Below are 20933 nucleotides of genomic sequence, written 5' to 3'. Positions count from 1 at the left end.
TGATGCATATAGAGGACTAGCGTGTCATAAAAATTAAATATTTTTATTGGTGGATAATTGTATCATGAAATTATCATTCAATTAAATAAAATACACCTGAGGCAATAGTAATCTCAGATATTTTTAAACATATAAATGATTTCTAAAAAAATGGTTGCAGCAATATTTTTAGCACCATCACTTCGTATTAGATATCTATCAATTATATTTTTAATGCATATTATTATATCCAAAAAGATTAAAATCCTATGCCTAAATTATATCTATTATATATAAAATACCAGATAATATGTTTTATATGATTTTTGCTGGTGTTTTATTTTTTTATACGATATAAATAACAATATTAGAGCTGAAAGGCGTGTGCTTGAATTAAAAAGCAACACAAAGATATATTCTTAAATTTAATATTCATCATTAGAATGTATTTATTAAAAACATAAAGTAAAATTATGTGCTAAAAAAGGAAATAGTCGCGCCATGCCTATAAATATCTTGAAATATATTGAGGCTAACAAATGATAAAATAAAAGAAGCAGAGGTCAAGTATTTAAAAACCATTCACATAACGTATAAATTATCCTAATAGAATTCAAAGACATGAAATAATTAAAATTATTTCCTGTATTTTTAATTTTTTTGGGCTAAAATATGAAGTAAATCTCATTATGAACGATTTTACAAATATTCGGTGTATGTGTATTTAAATCATAAAATAAAGAACTATGTTTATGTTTTTATCTCATATTATCTGTTTTATCTCAAAAATGCATGTAATTTTGGTATGTATTAAATCGACGTGGATGGGCATATTATATGAATTTATTTTAAAAATCACGCATTGCAAACTTTTGCGATGGGCAGGGATTTTTATAATAAAAATAAAGGTAATTTAAAATACTTATCGAAATAATTTTATATTTTATATGAAAGAAGTTGCGCTTACTATTACAGCTACATCTACATTAGTCAATATGTAACTTTTTTTGCTTATTTTTGAAATATCTAGATTAGAATGATTTTATATAACAACGGAAAGGTATATTAAACTATATTCTACAGCCTGTAAACATTCTAAAACATTATTGAACATTTAAAGTGAATTTATTTTATTGATGGGTTAATTTTTGATTTGAAATTTATATTTCTCAAGCAGATTATGTGATACCATCCTTGGAATAAACTTTATGGATACCTTTTACTGTCTCCTTCTCAGCTTTATTCTCATTGATGCCCCTTCTTCAGTCAAGAATAATCAGTTCAAGTGTCTTTCTAAATCCTATGTTTTTTTGAACATTTAATATGCTTAAATAATTATAATTTATAGCCAAAGTAATTTTAGATACATAATGATGCTGAACTTATCAAAAATATATTTATAATTTTCATTTTATTATTACATATGGGGTGCCCTTTTTCCATTGCATTTTGAATTTAAATAGGCGAATGCTAACGAAAATAATAAAATCAACCCACATAAATAGAAAATTTTTAAAAAAAATAAAAAAAATCAATTATATGCTGGGACACCATAAATTATAGATGGTTGGCGGATTTTTTAAATTTTCTTACACTAAAAACGATTTTTTGTGCATCCTGTAAGTTTACCCCAAATAAAACATTGCATAAATAATTTATATGATCGTAGTATATGATTTCAGGACATTTTTTGGACTATCGCTGTATTAATACGTAAAATTCACATGCAAAACAATGCAATCTGGATATTTAAGTATAAAATGATAAATACTATACAAAAAAATGCATATTCCATTGTTCTTCCTGAAATTTATATGTGTTATATCAGCAGTATTTTAATAAAACTAAACCGTGGAAAAAATTAAAACAAACTTCCAGGGTTTTTAAAACTAAAGAACCACATTTAAATCTTACTTTGCTCAAAATAACAAAACAAATAATCTTTAGGATTTATAAATCCTTTTATTATGCTCAATTAAAAAATATTATACTCAATCTCCCATGTCTTTATTTGTGTATGTATTTCTAGGAATTTTTTATTTTTAATAGTTTAACATATATCTATATAATCTTGATTCAATCAATTTTCCTCTTATTATAATGGAAATGAACACACTTTTCCTGATTTTTTACCGATTGTAATTTTTTAGTTTAAAATTCACCTTTCTTCTAGTCATTATCGCCTCATTATTAGATGGCCTATCATTGAATATACATTAAAACACCAAATATTTAAGTCTCTATCATTTAAAAATCGCTTATTAAAACGTATAATCTTTTAATTTATTTCCTAATTTTCATTAATATAGTTGAATTTGTCTTTCTCTTTTTTGATTTTTTAAATGTAAAACATCAGAATACTCTATATAATAGACATGGTTTATACTCTTGCAAGTACATCTTATTAAAAATATTTTTACATGCCCATTCTTTTTACACGAGTAATTAATTTCACAATTATATAATATTGTTGTGTGTGCGTATGCTTCTGCGCTGTAATAGATAATTTCAATTTATTTTAATAATACTTTGGAGCAAATTATATTTTACCCCTGTTTATCAGAGAAAAAATACAAATTTGTAATTGAAAATGGTTAATTTTTTATCGATAATTTGATTATCATAGTCAAAAGACCATAAATATTATAAATTTAGATTCAAAATATAATTTTCTCAGATTATTAAATTTTACCAATAGTTAGATCTACATGTTCAATGCTACTTTGCCACCTCGATTCAAATTTTAAGCGATATTAATTTTAAATATTTTCATAGAAGCTCTATAAGAATCATCATGCATGTTTTGAATGTTTAAAATACAAATATAAATCGTTTTTTTGAACTCCTTGTGTCCATTAAAATTCTGAGCTATATTTTTTTAGAGATTTACCAGATTGTATTTATATATTGCGACGAAAAAAAACAATTTGAGTTCGTTACAGAGTTTAATAGATGTAATACCAAAGATTTTACTAATAAATTTCTGGACTAAAAGATTGCAATCACAGAATACATTTACTCTCTATAAACCATATCTGGTATAAATAAATAAATAAATCAAATACTATGGTTTGCTGTATAATTAATCAACCAGAAAAATTATTATTAATTGAGAAAGAACAGGTCACAGAAAGCTATTAACTCTTTACAGATGGCTTCTATGTGCCCAGTATGAGCATATATTGATTATAATTCTTTGGGTCTCGTCGATAATTACGTAATATTAAATGGTCACGAGTGATAAAAATCGACTGGTTTAAATGGGGTTTACTTTTTACGATTAGGTCAACTAAAAAGAAAAAAATCTACAAGATTTTCCTAACTACACAAAAAGCTTTTACACCTAGCTTGCTAAAATTTTTAAAGCCATCAAACAACAAATTTTTTGATTATTTTGAATGAACTGATAGAATAAATACATTAAAGGGCCACATTGAGGATTTATTATCTCCGATGGGTCTTTGAAAAATAAAAAAATTCAAATAACACCGAATTTATTTAGAAATCTTTGCGCACCATAAAAACACCTTTGTATTCTTTTTTTTTTGTTTATAATTAAAATCAAATCAAATAATAAACCAATACTTGGGCAGCACTTGTGTTGACAGAAAAAAATGTTCATTTAACACAATACAATCACATATATTAAAGATTATATTTTGCAAAAACTATATTAATTGTAGAAACATCATTTTTAGTGCTTGCACTAGCTAACACACGAAGAATAACAGACATAATTTTCTTTACAACGAAAAACATCAATAATCAATTCTTTATGTTTTTTTATTAACTATAATTTTTTATGGACAAGTATTCTTCTTCTAATATGCACAATAAATGCAAAAAATTTAATGATTAAGTTATAATATATGTCTAAATATTTTGTAGATCTTTTGTTATTTTCCCATGTTTTGGCATATTAAAAGCCATCGATAATATTTTTTAATCAGTTTAATTAGTTTCATTGTTGAAACAACAAAATAAGCTTATATCCGAATACTAGAACTTTGCGTATATATAAAATGAACAGGGAATTATGTGGTTGGTTTTATGATGATCAAATCATTTTTCAGTTCAAACTTTTAGTGTCAAAAAAATAGAGTGAATGTGAATAATTATAACCGAGTGATGCAAAATTTTAACTTCGGATCTTCAATTTTTATAACTGAAGGTTTAAATGCTCAAAACGCAAGGACACTATCAAATGATCAAACTGGTAATATATACTGCATGGTTGCTGGGGATACCACCTATACTGGTAGGCCGATTAAGGCATAATAAAGGTCTCGGAACTTAAAATAGACTTGATTCTGCCATTCGTACAACATGAATCGATTGACGAACTTAAACCCCAAAGTAATCAAAGCCATTATTGGCATGATGGGGATGCTTCAAAGAAGCGGTGGTTCGATTGATGTGGGCAAATTAAAACGCTGTATCTTTTTTGTTGTAAATGTTTAATCTATGAATATTTAATGAATAAAAGCCCGCATTTACTTGATGGATTTTTTGCCTACTTTCAATTTATGAGTTTAGATTCGAATGCCACCAATCAAGGATAAAGATGCAGTTTATGTGTTTAAAAATCAAGAATATATAAAATCGCTAGGAAACGGATGTATATTTACAAAAAATTTACCGCATAACGATCATCTTGATCGTTCTTATTTTATTATACCAAGTAATAAACTCTAAAATCGTACGGAAGAGCGAATATATTCACAAAAAATATGAAGAAAAGCTTACTGCAATAGAAGCCCCTTCATTGTTCTACTTTTATCATAGTCAGTAATAAAAATACAAAGCGGGTTAATTTCCGACACAATCAAGCGAATAAAAAAATTGACATGCATGGTTAATTTGATTTTTAGCTTTTTATAGTTATTAAAGCAAAACTTTAGATTTATCAGTGGAACACAGATTTGGCTGATACTCCTTTCCACCCATCATCTTTACAATCCTCTCAATACATATTCTTATTTGAAGCCTAATTAGACCAAGTGTCTATCCAAATACCAGTGTTTGTGACTATACTTCTGCTTACGTTGGTATTAGTAAAACCTTAATAAAGAACTTATGGAATTCTGTAAATCCAGTGAATAGAGTATTTTTTATTTTGGGTTAAGTTTTTCTTTTTATAAATTCAATCTACTGAGATATAGACAGTCCATAAGTAATATTGAATGACTCCTTAATATATCTTTGGAAACTTCCCATGATCTATCTTCATCAACAGCCCTTCTCCTCTCAAATGAGATGAGTTCAAGTGTCTTGCAAAGTGTGAGAGCTTGCATGTATGCTTATATTCATCCGGGATTTTTAACTCCTTAACATATTTTTTATGGAATTTTGTAACCACCCCATCACAAGACAATCAGCTCAAATGAATAGATTTTATTTATTTATGGGCTAATTTTCTTTTTATAAATTCAATCTACTGAGATATAGACAGTTCATAAGTAATATTGAATGACTCCTTAATATATCTTTGGAAACTTCCCATGATCTATCTTCGTCAACAGCCCTTCTCCTCTCAAATGAGATGAGTTCAAGTGTCTTGCAAAGTGTGAGAGCTTGCATGTATGCTTATATTCATCCGGGATTTTTAACTCCTTAACATATTTTTTATGATATTTTGTGACCACCCCATCCCAAGTCATCACATATGGTATTATTATTGTTTAACATTTGTAAATTAAACCAAGTTCATTCACCAGGATGTTATACTTCCTATATTTTTAATTCTCAACTTCAGTCAAGTTATCAAGGCTAGTATACCTATTTCAATCAGCGTAATCATATTTTCTTTTTTATCGTATAGAAAAATATCAGGTGTATTTTGTTTGATTAAAATATCCGTTTTTATTCGGGCAATAAATGAATATATAAATAATTACATATAAAAATTATTGTGACAATTATGCTAGATTCGAATAACCAAGAATTCGCCTTTTTGAGAAACTAAATAGAAAAAAAGTTTAATTTCACTTGTATATGGGATCAATAATCTTTCCATCTAAAATTTGACCATAGCCTATTAGTCTCCAGTGATTATTTACCTTTCTGCTGATAGCGATCCGTTCACCAAGCTCGCAACAAACAGGCTTAGCAATAGAAAAAACGGCTTCTTTATCGCCTGATATTTTCGAGATACACGCCCCAGTTGTTGTGCTCCCTATATTTAGTAAATACTGCTCGTTTTCGTTTAATCCGGCGATATTTCCCTCTCTTGCACCAGCACCGGCCATTTTCTTAAACAATGTAAATTGAATTGTAACTTCACAAAAGATATTTGGCATTTTTCCGACATGGCCCATTACTTGACCAACAAGCTTATCTGATTTGCAAAAGAAGGGATCCAGAGTTGTTCCTACGCCAATAAGCCCCCCTGGAACAGCAATATCGAGGTTGTTTGATTCCGCCTTAAGTGATATTATTCGGGTAATATAGGGCTTACATAATGTTTTACCTCTTTCTTTAACAACTTGCCCGGGTCTTATTTCAATTACATCTCCTATTGAAAGACGACCTTTAACAAGCGACCCACCAATAATCCCGCCCTGAAGATTTTCCGCTTCACAACCCGGTTTATTTATATCAAAAGATCTAATAACCACCATTTTAGTTTGTGTATCCTTTTTATTATCTTCTTCATTTTTATTATTTTTAGATGTATTTTCTCGATCTGGCACTGGGATGTAATTAACAATGTAATCCAAAACGGCATCAACATTTACATTCAGTTGGCAGCTTGCAGGTACAACCGGACAATTTTCAGCTCGAGTACCCTTTAAAAATTCCGCTATATTTTCTCGATGCTCAATCGCCTTTTCACGTGAAATTAGATCAATTTTATTTTGAACAATGACGAGTTTATCAAGACCCATAATTTCAACAGCAAAAAGATGCTCTTGTGTTTGTGGTTGGGGACAATTTTCGTTTGCAGCTATAAGCAAAATAGCAGTGTCCATAATTGCGGTTCCTGTTAGCATCGTCGCCATTAAGACATCATGACCAGGACAATCAACAAATGAAACATGTCTTGTTAATTTTAAATACCCATTTGTCTTAAATCTATAACTATCGTCACTTTCTTCCTCTTCCATAATCTCTTTTTCAGAACTCGTTGTTGAAATTTCCTTTTTGGTATTTTCCGGTTCAGTATTTTTCTTTGACTGTGAACTTTCTAAGTTATTATTAGATTTACCATCAATTTCTTTTTTATAAACCATTTCATCACTATCATAATCTTCGGAACCATCACTACTGCCACAGCTGCTCTCATCAATAGATCCTCTAACCTTTAAAACAATTTCATTCGGTGCCAATTCTGTTCGACAATTCTTACAAGGAATGGATTCTCTCATCTCGCCGCTTCCAAAACTTCTATATCGTCCAGGTCGTGGACATTCTGTATTATCACAAACATAAATCTTAGAATTTGCATAACCAAGCTTTATAGTTATATTTCTTTCGAGCTCTGACTTGTATTTAATTGTAGAAACTCCACTTATTTGACGAACAAGTGTCGATTTACCATGGGCTACATGTCCTATCGTTCCAATATTTATTGTTGCTTGGTTACGCATTATCTTCGGATCAATCTCCGTTTGGAATATCGTATTTAAACTTTTTATCTCTTCTACATCTGCATCTTTTTCTTTATTTGAACAATTTTTTACCATCTTCTTTTATACCGTATCGAATAATCTGGTTCTCTCTTTTTAAGGGGAAACAAATAATGATATAAAAAGAATTTCCGATATTAGAAAATTTACAAAACAATAAAATATATGCCAATCATTTCATAATTATATGCAAATCGCGGATTTTATTTTTACATATAACGATTTATCATAAATATATCTTTATAAGCTTAAAATTCAAGTTTTTTTTAAAAGTTTCTTAAATCAACACTGTTAAGTTTCATGCTTCAATTTATGGAAATTTAAACTATAAATTGATTATAAAAGAAAATAAATTTTTTTTTGTACTTATTTATTTAAATTTGTTTGTAAAATCGAAATGTCTCCTTATTTTGCGAATCGTCAACATTATGAGCATCGAAAAAATTTTCACTTACCTTTAAAAATTTTGGCTTCAACAATAAAAATATTTGATAATGAAAAATAAAAACTACCGTAATCCTTTCGACATTGAAAAAAAATAAAAATATAATAAAAAGTGAAATAAAAATATATCACACTACAAAATTTAGAATCCGGTTTCAAGTGTGATTTAAATGCATAAATTCGATCTATTACGAATATATCTTTGCATGTGGTCACACATAAACATTCTTTTAGATTTATACATTGTATATGCTGCCTCATGAGGATATATTATATCAAAAACCTTTTTTTTGTTGCAAGTTAATTCAAAAAGTCAAAGTTATTTTTGGTATTAAATGTGTCAATTCCCTCAAAACTTGAAATTTAAAGATGATATCAAATTTAAGATTATATAAGCGAGAATAATGGATCTAGTCGAATTAATATTTCTTTTTTTCATTTATAAATGCCGGCAATTTACCATTAAGGATATTATTGAAAAGTAGATTTTTAGTACAAAAATAATATACAGTTCTACTAAATCTGAACCATACTACTCCTATTTTTTTTTAAACTCTAATATAAAATTATAAATTTTTTAAAAATTCTGTTCACTTTTTTTTAATTAAAAACGCAGCCAATATATTTTATTAATTGAATTAGAAGTACTTAAAATACATGATCAAATTTTGCATAAAATATTTCTAATAATTTGATATTTTTAGTGAAATAATTTCACACGATACAATAATAAATTGCAATATCTTGATAAATTTCACCAAATATGTCTATTTTAAAAAAACATGTTTATGCGTTCACTTATATTTTTTCTAGCTTAATTAGAAGAAGAATCTTGAAAATTTTAGCAATAGCATTTTATAAATTATATTTAAGTTTTATCTGAATTTTTAAGCTTTTTCTCGGTTTAGAAGATTTATTGCCAATAAATAAAACATAGCGGTTAAACCTTTTTTAATGCCTATATTTCCTCCTCGAACGTTATTTATTACTAAAAATATACTTCTATTGGTATCTATTAAAATTGATTCGATGTTTATTTATTTTATAATATTTTCATTGTATTTTTATGCTGTCTAGCTTATATTTTTTCCTGTAATTTCTGATGTATTACAGACTGTTCCCATTTGTTTATTTTTTTTAATAAACTAGCTAAATTTTATGATAAAAGTTTATTTTTTTCAGAATTTGTCGTCTTTTTTTGCTTTTATCGCATTTTACAAACAAAAAATCAGAATTTCAACCTTTATGGTGACTTATGTTTGATTAATAGAAAAATATAAAAAAAATGGATGTTATTATCAGAAATTTGTACAAAAAACATACATTTTACGAATATTATCTCATTCAGATTACATGATTTTATCTATTTTACTCTACCTATATTAATATGAGTTATGGGAATTTTTTCAGGGTTTGAGATCTTTTATAAATTTAATACTGAATGTTTGTATTATTTTGAAATATGTGTTTTTTTCGGGGTTGTGGGATCTTCAATTTCTTTAGCGTGGATTTAATATTATGGAATTTTATATTTCCTGATGCAGAAATGAATTTTATACGTTTTGAACTAACATAGAGTCATGAATACTAACGATTTAAAATCTTTTAAGGCGCTATTATAAGATCAAATCATAGTTTTATTGCGTAAAACATTTAATAATAATAATAAAAAATTCTGGAAGTCTTTACTGTCTGAAAAGCAATATAAGATACAATCAAAATTTTCAAAAAAAACCACGAAATTTTATTGTGGTTCGTTTTACTCGATGATGCTTGCTTATAATCCTAACAATTTTATTTTATAAATGGATAAAAATATATTGCTATGATCGATGAAACAATACTTTTCTTAAAGAATGCTTTTTTATTACATTAAAATCAAGTTTTCATGGCAATGTATATTTTCTAAAATTTAACTACATTTTTTTACATTATAATATTTAACTTATAAAAATTTTTATTACAATTTAATGCAATATTTTATAAATTTCACCAAGCAGTTTAATTATATTCAAGACTTCATTGTTAAAATTATTTTAATCAGAATAAAATATGTTTCAAAATTACAATATATTGTTTTTAGTAAATTCAATATTTGATCGGTAACATTTATTTTAGCCAGATATACAATAATTTTACAGTTACACTAAATTTTTGCATAAGATATTCCTATGAAAAATTATTATTATACAAAAATATTTTTTTATATTTTCTAATTTCAGCATTTTCCTACAATATCTACATTTAAAATTATTTTTTTGGAGATTTCATCTTTGTAAAACAATAATGCTATAAAAACCACTATGCTCAGGAACAAATTATAATAATGAGCAAAAATTAAGAACTAAATCTATAATTCTTAGCCTATACATGCTAAAAAAGAAGGGAATCATAAAATTTCATCTTCAAATCAATACCATTAAGAAATTTGAGCCACAGGTTCACATTTATAAGATATAATAAAGTGGTTGTAATACTATTTTGTATTTATACCGTTTCATTGTGTTTATAGGTGGTGGTTACAAGATTGGTTTTTATGCATTTGCAATTTATAAAGGCTGAAAAATGTGAGTTTATAGTATAAGCAGACTGTTATTTTTATATAGAAAAATTGAAGTTTTTACAAATATTTTATCTGATATTAAACAACTTTAAAAGGCGTAGAAGAGGTATTTTCTATATTATAGTTTGTCTAAGGCTGCCTATTTGATCAGTAGAGTATTAGATATTATACAGAAGAACGTATAATTCGGTTTTGAGCATGTAGATCTTGAGCTTGTTTTCGAGTTCATTATACTAATAACTTGCATAGACTATAGAAAGCCTTGATGTTTATATATAATTACATGATAAGTTGCTCTATTGGTTCTTTTTTTGTTTTTCATACCCCTTACTTCGATAGATTTTTTGCGGGCAAACAGAGGTTTTTCTGTATTATTAGAATGTATATTTGTTACCATTGATGAGCGATTCTGAGGTGATTTTCAGCCCGTACATAGTTTGAGTATAACTGTATTCCAATACAAGTTTTACCCATCAAATTCAATTTTATAAATATTTATTGTTTATCGTACAACAAATAACAGACACATGGATAAATGCCTATATAGATATATAGATATATAGAATATTCCAAATATAAATTTTTTATATTCTTATGCATCACCAAATATACTGAAAAAATCTAAATGAAATAATAATATAATATTTGCGTTCCAATAATAAAATGATTCCCCTTTAAATATTCTTTATATTTACGATCGAAACTATTTATACAAATGTATGATATATTTATTTAGATAATAAATAAAATCATATTTAGATTGAATTTAGAATTTTTAAATCTAAGTCCGATTTCAACCAATTATTTGAATTAAAAAAACTAAGTTTGTAAATTAAGATATAATATTCAGTTTGTTTTATGTAGGTTTATGCTGATGATTTAGATAAAAACTAAAACATATAAAAATCCCATCTTAAAAAAGCAATAATAGAATTTAGAAAAAATTCTTAAATTTTAATCTGAAAACATGACATTATTGTATTGATATTTACATTAATTTTTATATATGTAATAGGATTTTATAAAGTTTTAAAAGTGAAATTTAGAGAATTTATGTACTTTAATTCGGATCATTTTGCATTTTAAAATAGTAATAGTTTTAGTAAACGTAAAATATTCCCGCATCTTTCCCTTTTATATAAAACAAATATTTCATGGTGCCTACATCTTTTTCATGAAATACCAAAATTTTTTTAGACATATATACATTTTTTTATATTGGGATTCAGATTAACCTAACCATATCAAACACAAAATTTCTAATACATGTCTTATCTTCGGATAATATCAACTTGATTTTGCTATGTATTATTATGATTATAATATATAAAAAAATGATTAAATTTAATTATTTTAGGCGTCATTTTATCCTTTTTGATAAGTGAAAACAGTTAAACCTGCACAACATACCTTAAATATTTTTTCAGGGTGAAAATCACGTCTAAATACGATATTTTATAATTAAAAATTGATTTTTATCTTGCTTGATGTGAGATTAAGGTTTCTTATTTTTCATAGAATATTATTTATTCAGAAATTATTATTTATTTATGGATTAATTTTCTTTTTATTCATTTAGACGTGGTCAGCTCATTGGAAATATTGCACAACTCCTTGATACATCTTTTAACACCTTCCCCTGATCTATCTTCATCAACTGCTCTTCTACTCTCTAATAAGATGACGTGAAGTGTCTTGCGAAGTGTGAGAGCTTGCATGTATGCTTCTACTTCGTCCGAAATTTTTAGCTCATTATGATATTTTTTGTGAAATTTTGTTACCACCCATCCCAAATAATTACATATGGTATTATTCTTGCTTTACATTTGTAAATTAAACCAAGATAATTCGCCAAGATGTCATACTTCCTATATCTTCCATTCTTAACTTGATGGTTGTCAAGGCTAGTTATACCTATTTCAATCAACGTAATAATATTTTCTTTTTTAACGTATAGAAAAATATCAGGTCTAATTTTGTTTGATTAATATATTTATTCAGAAATAGCGTACTTATATTTATAGGTTTAAATATAAGACCTATTTAATTTAAATTAAAAAATTCTTTTTATGGAAGGAACTTTATATTAAATTGACATCTTTCTATCTATGTGTTTTAATTTAAGATTTCATACTAAATTAAAATTCTGTCGTGTTTTAATGGCAAATAAATATTATTAATATGCTGCAATTCTTTTTTATAATTATAAATGTACAATTTAGATAAAATATCTATTTTTTTTGATATCTCGGTGCCACATATGTTATAATATAACACTTTATGTGTAAATTAAAAAAGAAATTCAATATATGCAATTATGTTTTATTCTATAGAATCTTGCCTCTTTCTTATTTATTAAAAAACCAATATATATGCGAATATTTCAAAAATTTAATAATAGGGACTAGTTGTGGCAAAATATAATTGAAGCGAATTACATATAAAAACAAAAAATACTATAGAAACGAATATCAAATATAATAAATCAATATAAAACAATAAATTAAAGAATAAAATAGAAATTACCTTAAAGTTTAACAAGCAGAAATAAATAATATAGCAAACAAAACAATAATTAAGCATACCAAATAGATAAAAACATATTTAAGGCGCAACAAGGATATTAAAGATCTAAAAAAGCTGGCGTGATAAAACAATCAATAGTTTACAAAAATAGATAAAAATATATTTAGATACAATAAGGATATTAACTATCTAAAAAGACAGAAGAAATAAATAATTAAAAAAAGAACGAGGAGCATAGAAAAAGTAAATTAAGGTACAATAAGAATACCAGATTTTAATATAACCAAAATAGCAAACAATAAATAAAAAAGAAAAAAGACGGTATCAAAAAAAAAAGCGAGATATTAAAAAAATGATGCGTGGAAATACGAAAAAGCCGAACCGAATAACAACATCAAAATACACAATTTTTTCTTTTCTTCCCCTGAACATATATTACCAATTTACAAAATACAATAATCTATTTTTCCTCGTCACGCTTATTCTTTTAAGCATACCTTCAATATCCCCATTTACACCCTTCACCTATTTAATAGCTTTTTCGTTGATTATTGGGATAAGCATGGTCAAAGACGCTTTTGAGGATTCGAAGAGACATATTTCGGATAAATCGTTGAATAGAAGAATTTGTACGAGGGTCTGTGTTAAAAGAGGAGTAAATCAAAATAATGCAGGTATAAATACCCTTGCATCAGGAAACAGTTCATATTTAGAGAGGGTCTGTGTTGAGGATATTAATACAGGGGATTTTGTTAAAATATGTAGTGGAGAAGAAGTTCCAGCAGATCTTCTTCTTCTTTCTGCTACTGGTCATTTGGGTAGTGAGAGATCTTTCTGTTTTGTTGAAACTTCTAATTTGGATGGAGAGTCTAATTTGAAGAGAAAAGTTGTTGCTGATGTATTAGAACGAATAGAGAGTATATCTAGTACCCCTATAAATATAGAAGCGAATAAGCTGGGGTCTACAAATAATAACGGGAATAATAGTGGAATATGTGATAAAAGTAAAAATCTTAATGCAGTAATTTTACAAAATTCAAATGAAAACTCCACTAAAACCACAAACAATTACATTAGAGGATTAAAAATTACAGGAGGGTTAAAGAAGGAGGATATGGATATAAACAGTTATAGTGAGTCTAAATATAAAAATATAAATGATAGTAGTATAAATAACTATAATCGAAGCAATAACGAAAGCAATGATGAATTTAATAAGGGGAATAATAATGAATATAATAAGGGGAATAATAATGAAATTGATAACGGAAATAATAATGAAAGTAATAGCAAAATAGATAACAGAAGTATTAAGGGAAATAATAATGAATATAATAATGTAAATAATGACGAAAATGACAGTGGAAGTAGATTCGAAAATAATAATGGATTATCTTCGCTAGAAAATTCCCTTCTTTTCAAAATCGATTCCTGTAGTGTTGAATCTCTTGGAGACCTACTTAATGACATCAAATGTACAGTCAAAACAAGTGAAAAGACATTCACATATGACCATACCTCAATAATTTTAAAAGGATCCACCCTAAAGAATACAACATACATTCTGGGATATGTTCTCACCGTTGGTCTTAATACGAAACAGTCAAGAAATTTAAAAATAAAAGATTTAACTACTTCAGTCTTTGAAAGAAGAGTAAATTCAAGACTAGCATTTGTATTTCTAGGTTACTTCATTCTTCTTACGGTTACTAGCATTCTTAGTACTTTGTTTCTGACGAAAGACAATATTCAATATCTTTTTATCAATGAAAATACAGCCGTCGATGCTTTAAGAAGTGTTGGGACCAATTATATCCTTTTTTCTTTTCTTGTTCCAATTTCACTTTTCGTTACTATTGAAATTGCTCGTGTTTTCATGGCATTGTACATCCAAAATGATGAGAAAATGTTTAGGCATATAAAGACCGTTTCTAAAATTGATCAAGAAGGCACTAATGATGAAAATGTGCATAACGAAGGCACTAATAATGAAAATATTAATAACGAAGGCACTAATAATGAAAATGTGCATAACGAAGGCACTAATAATGAAAATATTAATAACGAAGGCACTAATAATGAAAATGTGCATAACGAAGGCACTAATAATGAAAATATTAATAACGAAGAATTTGATAATAGATATTTAAATGTAGCTAATAGTAGAACACGTGATGGTGATAACATCAACAATAATCGTGCCAATAATGCATCGAGTAACACAGAAAACAATAGGAACATAGAAAACAGCAACGAAACAGTTCTTATAAAGACACATTGTCGAAACAGTAATGTCATAGAAGATATTGGAATGGTAGATTATATTCTTACAGATAAAACAGGTACTCTTACAAAAAATGAAATGGACCTAAAATACATACATCTTTGGAACGACAATGAAATGACATCGATAAAGAATATTGGATGGCGCATAGAAGCAAATGAGAGAGACCCACTCTCAAATCGAAAAAATCTTTTTATTATAGCGCTTCTTGTATGTAATTCTGTTGATGTGTATAATAACAAAATTGAAGGGCAGTCGCAAGATGAAGTATGTATTATTGAAGGAATAAAAACTGTAGGAAGTATTATAAAGCGAAAAGAAAATGGAACGATACTTATAAAATTAGAAAAAACAAAATTAAACACAACAGATCAATCCAATGATCAGAAAAGCATTTTAAAAGCCAAGGTTTTAATGACTCTCGAGTTCACATCCAAAAGACAAAAAATGGGCGTTGTTGTGAAAATAGGGGAGAGAATGTTTCTCTTTGAGAAAGGAAGCGACCAAGTAATCTTAAAAATGATAGACGAAAATATAGATTCTGTTAGATGTAAAATAGATGATAATTCAATGTATAGATCCCTCGTGGTTGCTTACAAAGAAATACATAACACCAAAACAAATAATAATGATATTGATGTATATGATCATATTAAAAAATACAATGAAATAAATATTGATGAAAAGAATGAAGCCACGGATGATATCTTCATTAAAATTGAGAGGGAAATGAGATATCTAGGAACGACCTTTGTTGATGACTGCGTTTCAGAAGGAGTAAAAGAATGTATAGGTGATCTTTTCAAGGCGGGTATCGCTATTTGGATGATAACAGGTGATAAAAGAGAAACTGCCGAATGTTGTGGAATAATGTGCGGAATATCAAAAAAAAGAATTAACATAGCTAATAACAGTAAAAATAGGAGTAGCGATAATAATAATCAAAGCGACTTTACTGATGATGGTGATAATGTGGTTACACGATATAAATATAATGATAGAAACAGCAGTAGTGCTAGAGAACATGAAAAACATGATAATAATACTGATAATAGCAATAATGATGATAATAGTAAGGATATCACTTATACTGATGAAAATACGAACAATAGCAACAAAAATACCGCAAGTAATAATAATGATTTAAATGAAGCAGTCTTGATTATTAGTGCCTCAGACATGGTCGAAAAAATAGACCAAGAATTAAACACAAAAAGAGCCATTATTTATAGAGCGTCACCCGAACAAAAAGCTAAAATCGCAAAAAGACTTGTAGAAAATAGAAAAACAGTTCTAGCAATCGGAGATGGAAACAACGATGTAATGATGCTTCAGGCAAGCAACATTGGTGTTGGTGTTCAAGGAATGGAGGGAACACAGGCCAGTCTCTGCGCCGACTTTTCTGTTCCTTCCTTTACCGTTTTAAAAAGACTACTTCTTGTTCACGGAAGATATAACTTCATCAGATTCTCAAAGTTAACCATAAACTCCCTCTATAAAAACCTTTTACTCATTCTAGTTCAATTTTTCTACAACTTCTTCAATGGATTTTCTGGAAGACCTGTCCTTAATTTTTTTTTCTTGAACTACTTCAACGTACTCTTCACATCAATGATCCCTTTCTATATAGCTTTATTCGATAAAGATAAAGATGAAGAAACACTAGAAAAACACCCGGAAAAGTATATCGAAGGGAACAGATACTTCTCAAAAAAATTAATTATAATGAACATCATTCTTGCTGTATTAAAAGCAGCAATCATATTCTGGATATCATACCTCATCTTAGAATCATCCGACTTCACCAAGAAAAACGGATTAATTGGTGGATATCCGGCTATGAATAACTATTTTTCGCTAATAATATTTAGTACGGTACTTGTAAGGCAAATAAGACTCATCGGATTCTTTAATTGGTTCTCAATAATAACTATCATGATAACTATAATACTTTACTTCGGAACAGTCTTTGGCATACAAGAAATATCCGAAAGTACACGAGGATCAGCGTTTATAGTATACAGCATACCAATGTTTTGGTTTATGGTGCTTTCGGTATTCGGCATCACTCTCTTTTTGGATTTCGTATATGATATAGGACATCAAGCGATTAACCTACAAAATAAAAATTAATTCGGGCACATTTATTTGTAGCACGGAAAAATCATATATTGATTGAAATATGTAAACATAGCCGAGTTTAAAATCACAGAAACAAAAACAAAAAAAAACATTATAAAATTAAGAGGGTATATAAATATCTACATAAGGGTTTTTTTTGTGACGATCCGAAAATACAATCCATTAAAAACAGATAAAACGAATAATCAATGATTTTTCAAATTTAAACCATTGTCATTCAGAATAAAACATCAGACAAAACATTATCTGTTTTTTTGTAGTCGACAGAGATAGATTAATCAATGAATTATATAATCATATCCTAAGGAGTAAGATATGATTTGTAAGTATAAAATTCGTAGAAATAACAGGATTAAGAAAAAAATTTGCAATTGCAATCTTGAAAATATGATTAAAAAATTGATTCACAAGTTGAATTTAAGGAAATCTTATAATTTTATAGTTTGCAAGTGAAGGAAAAATTAATAAATAAACAAAACAGAGTGCAGTATTTTTTCTGTGATAAAGCAGAATATTTTGAATTTGCTGCTTTTTCAGCCGAAAATACACAATGCATATATCATAGTCAAAAGGGTTTTTATATTTGAACTGTTATAAATTAAGGTACTATTGAACTTTATGTATCTAAGCCAAAAGGGTTTTTTATTTTTGAATAACTACAAAATAAGTCATTTCATAATTGCATGTATCTAATCCACAAGGGGTTTTTATATTCAAATAGTTATAAATAAAGGTATTTTTGAATTTCATATTGCATGGGACGGTATAGTGACACGATATCATAAAAGGTATCTGAAGGAACTAGATGTCACTAACCAGGTTGAGGCATATATACAAACCTTGGGATTGTGAAAGACCCTTGTATTAATGGGTCTCGAAAATAGGAGGGGTATTGAAGAAGACTATGGAGAGGAGAAGATAGCCGAAAGTATAAATACGCTGTACGCATAGAGAATTAAGCAAGCTGTGCCGAGAACAAAAACTAAAATTACAACTATAAATTTAGCTCATAAATAAAAAATATTTTTTTGAATTTCAGTCTAATCCAAAAGCGCTTTTATAATTGAATAGTTTGAAATAAGTCAATGCAGAATTGCATATATCTAAATTAGAGGGGTTTTTTATTTGAATAGTTATAAATAGAAATTTTATTTAACTTTATATATCTAAGCCAAAAGGGTTTTTTATATTTGAATAACCACAAAAGAAGTCATTGCATATATCTAATCCACACTAGTTTTATCTTTAAATAGTTACAAATTAACCTATTATTGAATTAAATTTTTCTAAGTCATTGAGATTTTTATATTTAAAAGTTACCAATTAAGTTATTATTGAATTTCATGTAATTATGCTACGGGGGCTTTTAAATAAAATAGAGAAGCACAAATTAAGGTATTATTAAATTACTTATGTCAAAGGTACAGAGTCTTTTTATATTTAAGAAGTTACAAAATACGTTATTATATTTTTCTATATATTCAACTGAAGATGCTATAAAAATTACATTTTATTCATGCGCTAATTTAGTTATTGTAGTTTTATATTTTTTATTCAAACATGTAAAGATTATTTTCTCTTTAAATAGATTATCTATATTTTCGGCATTTTTCTAACCCTAGAATCTTCTATTATATCTTTTTTTCGGACCTATCAGTTAAACATCGTTCCGCGTCCTATTTTTGAAATGAGGGCCTCAATTTAGATTGGTATTTCTAGTAATTTCGTGCAGTTTTTGTCATATTATGGAGCTTTATAATTACACATTAGAAGTTTGCTATAATCTTTGTATTACGATTGTGTATCAAATACTGTTCTAATACTAGAAAATCATATTTTCTAATTTCTAGTTTTCAGTATTGTTAATTACATGGTAGTTACAGTAATAATAATGTTTTTAGGCGTTAAAAGTGATGATTTAATTATCAGAATTGCATTAATTTGTCATTCTATATAACTATTATACTTGTTTAATGCGGTTTATCTTATTCCATAAAGATTCATATAAGCTTGTTGTGTAATATATTCCTAGTTTTAATGTCGTAATTTTATTTATAATTCTTTAAACATTTTTTATGATAATTCTAAGCCAGCATTTTTTTTATAAATCAAAATGTGGCCAAGTCTGGTATGATCTTTAAATATGTGAATTACTTTATCAACAGATACAGTTGTAGCCATGGCTATAGAATCTGACAAAATTGATATTTACTTGAATTCCGAAATGAAAAATATAATACCAAAACAAGTAGCAATCATAGATCTTTTTTTTCGGTCTTATAAAAATAAATCAAGCCTTCTAAGATTCAAAATCTAATGATATTACAAAAAAATTAAATATAACTAGTTAAATGTGATATGAAGGCGATCTCATGATTATGAAAATAATTCATAAGATGAATAAATAAAAATAAAACACAAAATCGGCCTTTAGTTTGAATAATGATGGTTATATTCCATGTTTTAATTTATACAGAGTTTTAAAGCTCAGATGTAGACAAAATGTGCAGAGAACTTGCTTATTTTCTTCAAAATTATTTTTAATTCTATTACAAAAATATAACCTTTTATAACATTAATACTATTTATGAATGTCTATTATCTAATGAAATCTAATTTTACGAAATTAGATGCTCTAAAATCATCTAAAAATCGATTTATCCTTTAAATTGAAATAAATGCAACTAAATTGTATGTATATGAGAAAAAAATATAGGGCTCGTAAAACTTATCCCCCAACACAAATATAATATTGAACTAAAAACCCAAGATTAACCATATGAAGTATTTGTTTCATAAAGTTTAACAAAGTTATATGCGCGCAGAACCAACTTAAATTAAAACTAATTTTTACATGATCTTTGCCGCCCATAATAGTAATTTAATTTTTTAAATGATTAGAAGGGTCTATTGCTAGAAAAAAAATAAACACTTGATGATATGCAGTATTGTAAAATATATAAACTAATAATTTAATCTGCAACAAGGGTGTCGGGGATTTGAAAACATATTATTTTTTAAAAATATCAAGGAAAACTATTAAATAATCAAACAAAATGTTTTTGCGTGAGTATTTTATCCCAACAATACCTATTAATGCTGATTTACAATGCATAATGTGGGTTTTAATACCGTATAAAGAATATGGCAAGTTAAATCTGGAATCTGCACAGTAAAATGATTATTAGAGCATACTATAAATCAAAATTTAAAATTGTGAATTATGCATGTTCTTATAAGTTTTGAGAATATATTTTCATTACAAAACTGGCATCTTTGCAGATATCGCCGAAAGATTAATTGTTTAAAGAAAAACATTATACCATATCATTTTTTCATTTGAAATAAGATTTATACAACAAAAAGG

The 20933-nt window shown here is 27.2% G+C and overlaps 1 pseudogene; it reads right to left on the bottom strand.

Annotated features, from left to right (window-relative positions):
* Positions 1 to 5963: 5963 nt before the first annotated feature.
* On the bottom strand, positions 5964 to 6980 carry LOC147065834 (uncharacterized; annotated as a pseudogene).
* Positions 6981 to 20933: the final 13953 nt, after the last annotated feature.

This window comes from Rhyacophila brunnea, unplaced genomic scaffold, assembly GCF_057557595.1.
Source record: "Rhyacophila brunnea isolate RB1 unplaced genomic scaffold, BYU_Rbru_1.0 scaffold_51, whole genome shotgun sequence".
Taxonomy (NCBI): domain Eukaryota; kingdom Metazoa; phylum Arthropoda; class Insecta; order Trichoptera; family Rhyacophilidae; genus Rhyacophila; species Rhyacophila brunnea.
Note: the sequence above shows the minus strand (reverse complement) of the source record. Positions and strands in the feature narration are given on the sequence as shown.